This window comes from Opisthorchis viverrini (genome assembly GCF_000715545.1).
Source record: "Opisthorchis viverrini unplaced genomic scaffold opera_v5_49, whole genome shotgun sequence".
NCBI classification, from domain to species: domain Eukaryota; kingdom Metazoa; phylum Platyhelminthes; class Trematoda; order Opisthorchiida; family Opisthorchiidae; genus Opisthorchis; species Opisthorchis viverrini.
The window spans coordinates 101,759-109,806 of record NW_008751705.1 but is presented as its reverse complement, the minus strand read 5'-3'; positions in this window follow the sequence as shown (position 1 = coordinate 109,806).

Below are 8,048 nucleotides of genomic sequence, written 5' to 3'. Positions count from 1 at the left end.
TAAGAGTGACCTTGAAGGTCCTGGTCTCTGAGCTGGGCAATTTCACTGCAAACGTTTTATCACCAATCCAGGCGTGGAGGCGAGATGGCCAAGTAGTTAGAATGTACTGGCCGGAAGGTCCGTGGTTCGAACCTGACCTCTTCCTCTCGATTTCCCCTATCTAGGCTTGGTCAACCTGGCAGTATCCCAACCCTCGTGCTTCCTTCGGGTAGCATGGCAGTTAGGCATCGAAAGGGTGCTATAGCTGGACGATTTCTTTCAGATGAACTATCGAACGGTTTAGGGGTAGAATAAAATTCAGTTGAATTGCGCATTCGTCGATTTAAGCAAGGTATATCACTACTTTACGCAGACCGATTCTCCTATAGTTCGACTCATTTGAAGCAAAGACACAACCAGCACTGCAGACGGAGAGAACACATCAAAGAGGACAAAAGGATTGTTGAAACGCCATGACAGAGATACCCAACACGTGCGTTTCGTTCGTGAGGAGGAAAGTTCACTACCACTTACCTTGATCTCATGTTTGTCTGTTCGTAATCATGACCTAGCATTCTTATAAGTGCGGTTTTTAGTTTATTCGTTGTCAGATGAGGAGAAGCCGTCACGAGGTAACTTGTCAATGACCACCTTTTGACGCGCACAAGGTCGGTCGGTATACATCCGCCATGGGAGTGCGCATTCTCTGGCATTATGTAACAGGATGGTGAATTTTTATCTAGCAGGAAGGTGTTTTCGTGAGTTCGATTGAGCAGTCGGCTGTACGTCGTACTTTGACCAGTTTCTAGCAATGCGTTCGTTCGAATAATACATGTACCAGTTCGACTTTCAATGATCAACGTGATCTTTGGAATTCCTGATGAGGGTCAATAAGCGTTGGGAAATTTGTACAGCATCGTTTGATTCCTGAGTCCAATTTATGGTGGGTGTAATAAGATGATCCTCTTTAATGCCAGTTTTCAGTAACAGTTCCTTCTTCATCGCCCACTGCGTTGTCTTGGTTCTTGAACCGGAATTACTACAAATGCTCACTGGGCTTCCCGACATCCTTTCAACCGCAACATTCCTTAACACTAAGAGTGCCGGAAAATTTATCAGCCTATTCGCAGCAGTGGTTTTCGATCTCAATGTTTCTGGCGCCAGGATAACAAATCAAACTGCAGTCGAGAGATCGTGATCTCTCGCCTGATAACTGTTAATGTAGAAATTTTTCCGGTACCTGTCCCGAACTAGCTTCCTACTGACAAAAATGCTATTGTTCCGTTCTCATTTGAACGTTGATCACAAACCTAGGGAAGTTTGTTCGCCTGAAATTAGAAACAGTGCACACTTGGCGAAATCAAAGGAAAGCTACTGTCAAATAGTCGGTCGCAAGGTAATTCGGTATCGACAGGATGCTTAGTTGAAGTTCATATTCTCCAACCAAATGTACTTGGTCATAGATTCTCCACAAACCTATCTGGCGACGTTCAAGAAGGGCAAAGCTAGAATCTAAATCTACCTTATGAATAGTAATCACACACAGTCCGGCATTTTGAACGTGAGCCCCTCTGAACCTGGCTCCAGACATTGCAGGAAATGGCGGCAAATCGATGTCAGTGGCGTTTGTCGTCTGGTGATGATGATGTTATAGTCGAGAGATTCAGGTACATTTCAGTTGCTTCGCCCCTTAACATCAACTGATTTCGGTAATAAGTGTTTGTCGCAACACATGTATTCAATTAGAAAATGAGATTGATAGAGAAGTGAGGAGTAGAGCGACCTCCGAAGAAGAACAAACTCGGTTTTGGGTTATCCAGCCTTTTGTTATCAACCCGATAAGCGGTACTGGATGTGGCCGTATATTTTTTCAATCTTTCATCTAGCGAGGTCACAGTAAGATGTGTATCTGCCCAATGTGATTTGAGTTTTCATTACAGACAGAACGAACCGGATGAAGTTCTTGCACACACCAAGTGGTATGAAAGGCATGTCAAAGGGGGGGGGGGTTTACACACACGCAGTTATTCTGAAGAGTCCGCACCAAAGGAGGGAAGCACCGGACGCCGATTTCGCTCTTATTCGAAACCAACAGCAGCACCCATCATAAGTTGTGTCGGGGTCTGACAAACGTGAACAAGTTCGCCTTGTCCGGCACGATAATTCAAGTGCAACCAGGTACACTCGTGGAGCAGGGGTGACATGCTCATCTGGCAGGGGTTCCGAGTTCAAACTCTGGCACGCCCAAGGATATACATTGCTGATGGGCTCTATTGGGGGCCAAACTCGAGTGCAGTGCTTACACCCTGGTGTGAACATTCTGTGCAGGACAGGATGAGGACTTTTCAAAAACGCCTATCTTCAAATAGTTCCAGTGAGAAAATTATCAGTATTCGTGCCTTGAGTAAATCGCTTCCAGCGTCAAAGCAAAGGTACATAGAATAAACAAAAAATAGTTCCAAAGGAGTTGTTTTGCCTCGGAATTTATTGTAAATACCTAATTTTATAAAACTGTTTGATGAAGCATGAGAAGGCTTATCTCATGGATGGGGATAGTTCATTTACCTTGTGACAGATGAATCTACTTCAAAAAATGTGTGAAAACAGATTTTACTCCAGAATGGAATATAAACTTATCAGTTACTATTTCAAGTAACATCCCAGGTTCGCAATACATTCAAAGACGTTTGTTGGAGCTTTGACGGATGAGATGAAACGATCACCTATCCTTCTGCTATACTTATAAAGGAAACAAAGTTTCGAGCGATGTTATTTTGATCAGAACTACTTTGCAGTACCTCATTCCTTCAACCACAAGAATACAAAAACGGAGTTTCGGTCCCCAACTCTATCTCTTCCATATCCGCGTGAAAACAGCATGTCACGAGGTTGGAAATGTTGAAAGAAAGTAATAACTGAGCAGAAAACGGGGTAAAATAAGGTTCCAGGTAATAAAAAAACATGACGATCACATGAGCAGAACAAAGGAGAAACGATTAGAAGAACAGGAACATCGCTCAATAGTAATGTGTGGTGTCGACAACAAAACTAGCTGCTGTCATGGTGGGTGACCACAAAAGCGAGAAGCCGTTGCATCACTGAGTTTCAGAGACTGTGTGTGTGTGTGTGTGCCCTCTCTACCAAGGGATCTGGAAGCGTTCAAGTCAGGACTCTGCTAAAAAACGCTCTAAAGCATCTGCATCTTCTGTCGAATTGACCACTGCTTGAAGGACAGCCTGCATTGCTGTATTCGCCCTGTCTTCGAACACGTCAATCTGGTGCGAGGTAGTCACATCTGTGAGATTAGTGGGGGGCTTGGCCAGGCCAAATAAGCGGCGAGGAGGCAGTACGGGGGAGTCGTTTGCCTGAAAGATGGAAGTGAAATTGTGATGGTTGTTGGACTCGTGGTGGCTGGTGAAACTTAATATCTGGATGGGTGATGCACATACATATACACCATAAGACCTACCTCTTCCTCTCCACTAGAAACGTGAACCAGATCGGTGTCATCGCCGTTCACAGGATCTACGAAAGACAGGGCGAGGTGGAGAATCGTGTATCGCAATCATTCCAGGCGAGAGGAAAGCCAAACTCGTCACCGACTGGCTCGAATATTCATCATAAAACATGATAGACGAGTGAATATCACCAAAAAGTAAGTAAATCAATAGGGAAGTACCATTGTCAGACTAGTCAAGCAAATGGCAAGGCACAGACATCAAATGTGTGGTGCTTGAATCATGCGTGGGGACCACATGCACTCACTCAACCGTGTGATGCTGAAATGCGTCCCAAACGAACAATACAGGACCAATTACCAAACACGAGATAATTGGCTTCCAAGAGGACGGCTTTTGTAGATTCGTGAGTCACACAGTGTGTTAAAGTTGACCAAGTGGCACATTCTGTTGTCCACCGAGCAGGTTTCAGCTGCATCCAGGAACCAGTCTCTTGAAGACTAGACACGATTTAGTGTATTGCCTTCCAGGAGAAGCCTATTCCCGAAGTCCACATTTTGAAAGAGGCGTTCCTACTTAAAAAGTAACAGCAATCTTAGCTACTAGGTCATTCGAGAACCGTAATCAAACTATATGTAGTTGGATAAGAACTCACAGGCCCGAATTGTAAATTACGATTTAAGCTGCTCACAGCCGACCATTTTGCATGCCCACTCGAAACAGGTCAAGACGTCAAATTACTGATCCAAAAGGTCCGTGGTTCGAACCCGAGATCTGCATCTCAACTGCTCCTGTCGCTAATCATCATCATCGACAGCATTACATCAGTGTTCAACACGGATGCTTCACTGCCGTACAACCACGATTTATTTGAAAACCTTATTGTAAGGAAAAGAGTAAAGGTGGACGGGGAAGGGACTTGAGTCACACAGTGTGTTAAAGTTGACCAAGTGGCACATTCTGTTGTCCACCGAGCAGGTTTCAGCTGCATCCAGGAACCAGTCTCTTGAAGACTAGACACGATTTAGTGTATTGCCTTCCAGGAGAAGCCTATCCCCGAAGTCCACATTTTGAGAGGCGTTCCTACTTAAAAAGTAACAGCAATCTTAGCTACTAGGTCATTCGAGAACCGTAATCAAACTATATGTAGTTGGATAAGAACTCACAGGCCCGAATTGTAAATTACGATTTTAAGCTGCCACAGCCGACCATTTGGCATGCCCACTCGAAACAGGTCAAGGCGTCAAATTACTGATCCAAAAGGTCCGTGGTTCGAACCCGAGATCTGCATCTCAACTGCTCCTGTCGCTAATCATCATCATCGACAGCACGACATCAGTGTTCAACAAGGATGCTTCACTGCCGTACAACCACGATTTATTTGAAAACCTTATTGTAAGGAAAAGAGTAAAGGTGGACGGGGAAGGGACTTAGCGCTATCTTACCACAATCATTCCGAGGTGCCTACACCTCCAGATATTCACTCAGGCAATCTGGATAGAAACTGACAACAAACACGCCACTGACATCGGTTGGCAGCCATATCTTGTAGTGTCTTCAACCAGGCACAGTGAGGATCACGCGGTCCCCATCCTGGAAGGCGAGTAGCACCTAGGCTTGAGCAACCTGAAAGTATTTAAGTCCTTGTGAATCCTTCGGGTAGTGTGGCAGCTAGGCACCGGACGATTGCAGCTGAAAAACTCTGGTGAGAAATGTACAGTCCAGCTAACCACTGGACTGAGTGCAATACAGACATTTAAATAATAAAAGTAATAATCGTTCAGCTGTAGAACTCTTTCGGTGCCTAACTGTCATGCCACCAGGAAGAACCATGGGGGCCAAGATGCTGACAAGTCGCCCAAGTCTAGACAGGAGCAGCCATGATCCAAAGGTTTGGTTCGAAACACAAACCTTCCAGTAAGTCATTGCGCGCCTTAACTACTACTGAGTTATCTCAAGTTCAGGCATTTGGATGGGGGAGGGGGAGAGCGAAGCCAAGGTTGTACAGGCCGCACAGAAAAAAAGTGACGAAAGCTTGTCTTGATAACTATTAGAGTTCACCAGGGTTGTTCTTTCTCTCCTTTTCGTTCAGTTTTGTCACCGATGTGGAACCGTGGGTCTAGGTATGAAAGTAACTTCTGGATGACGTATTTTTTTTGGACGATTACTTGTTCACGCAAAGTAATTTGACCGGAATATCGAAAGTGATCCCATGTTTTGACATGCAGTTTATACCTTCAAAGTGAAACATCCTACTTCAAGATTTCCTACCACCTTATGCTTCGTCGAAACTTCAGAATGATGATCTTGAGTTTGTTAATCGATTCACGTATCTTAGCGGCTGCGTAAGCCGTGATCGTACTGTAACAGATGAATTCGATGCGCGGATTATCAAGGCGCGAGCAGTGTTCACCAATTATGGCGTCAGAGCCGAATTGTGCTGAACCAGGGGGCTCTGTATACAAGGCAGTTGGCCTTAGGAGAGGTCCTACTGTATGGTTATGAGATTTAAGCGCTCCGGTCGGAGGATCTCAAGTGTTTTCAAATTTGGTGGTGTGAGCGGGCAGTCGGTGGTGAATCCGATTTGTTAGAGCAGCGGATCAAACTTGTATGGTTGAAGAGCTTTGGACATGTGCTACGTATGCCCAAGCACCGTCTACCGGAGAAAGCCATGTTTTCTGTTCCGAACAGTTGTTGGCGAAAGGATAGCCGATAGCAGAGGAAATGAAAACCGCTTCTGTCACACTGACTGCTATGGGACTTTCGCGCCTTCCTGGATGGATTCCACGTGGTCCTGCTTGCATGTGGTTAGAAATCTTTCAGGATATGGTACGCAACCCAGTGATGCGCGCGCCGTCATGTCCTAGCTCAACTGCCTAGCTGAAGTTCGCCTGTCGTTGTGACCTTGGCTGAGGCCGAGTGAGCTTCACAAAGGATGCTGGATTAATCCCGCCGCCGGCGCTCTACACTGGTATGATGCCCAGATGTGTTTAGTTGCACCATTCTCTTTTCTTTCTTTGCTGTGGCTTTCTTCATCATGTTTGAGCGGTAGTTGAGCATCATCATATATTACTAATGTATTGCTTTCAATAGAGATGATGATGATGGTGGCCAAAATGCTGGAATGAGTGCACAACTTGCAGGAACCGAGCGATGAAATCACACTCCACCCATTTGAGCAGAACATCATTGTCAATCAACTTATTCAGTCAGCCACCTGTCATGCTGAATTCCCAGAAGCCCTCGTCGTAAATGTGGCACTAACTGAATCTATGCTCGCTGGCAAAACAAATGTGGTCGGTTTGTTTTGCTCCCGGCTAGATTACTATGCCCCCCAGCAGCTAAACAATTCAGATTTGTCCTGATTGACACACAGTTACCGACGGCATGTTGTGACGTGCCACTCAAATGTAATTACTATACGCGGTTATCTTGGGTTCGGTGATTCCCTATTGATGTGAAACATCCCAATGAAGGATGTTCGGTGTTGTGTTCTGACTTTTTGTTACTTCCCGTCAAATACCCGGTCGAAATTGATTTTGTGATTGTCACTTGTAACGGAGAACTACGGAAGACTACTGTACTTCACCTATCGCGACTTTAATTACCTCGACCTTAGTCCATAAGAAGCGACTGGTTATGCTGAATGATCAGAAACACCAGAAAAAACTCGAACATGAGGAGGGTTGCGGGAATACCGATGAGTCAAGGCCAAATGATGGCCTATTAACAACCAAGGTGGTGTCCGAACAAACGTGCATAACAACGGCTGATACGGTTGTCCTAAAGGTCGAAAACACAGCGTACTTGAAAGCCGTTTCTGACCGGATATATCACCCGGGTACCGTTCGTCTGTCTGTCCGCCTTCGTGTTTGTCATCGCCTGATCGACCCCTCAAAGAAGCGGGTTTCCGAGAGACCTAGAGAGTGAACGAAAAAAGCGGTAGATGCCCTTAATCTACACCTGGGAGAGATTCAGTGTGGAAAAGTGTATCGGTAAGCTTCCACATAGGTAGTACATACTATGAACAATGGGAACAAACATCGCTGATGGCCCACCACCTCGAAGTAGTAATAAGAACCTTTGATATCGTTAAGGTGTTGAAATATTGGTAGCTCGGGTGAGTTCATTGGTTGTTGATTAGGTGACTGTTGATGTGTTCGCCGAGCTTGGAAATTGACTTGCAAATGTTTCGTCACCACTCGAGGAGACATGATCAGTACGTACCCACCTAACTGTGCCAGACGTGGGATTCTTTTGCATTACAGCTGTGCAATGTAATTATTCGTAAGAGTCACGCGGATTGAAATGCAAAACGGTTGTCCAAATGTGGACGGAATCAACCGAGAAGCTAGATCGAAGGAAGAACCGAGGGTTTAGAGCATCAAACTCGACAAATCGTATGGATATCTTCTGGAAGCTATCGGAACAAAACAAGAACGCTGTGTACTCTGTCACTGACCAACTTGGTTCATTACGCCTGGGATTCCCAGTTGAAAAGTAGCCATAAAAACAACGCTTCCTATGCAAAGTTTTGTTAGAGGGCCACATCAGTAGTGAAAATGAAGTGATATATATATATATATATATATATATATATGTAGGACACTG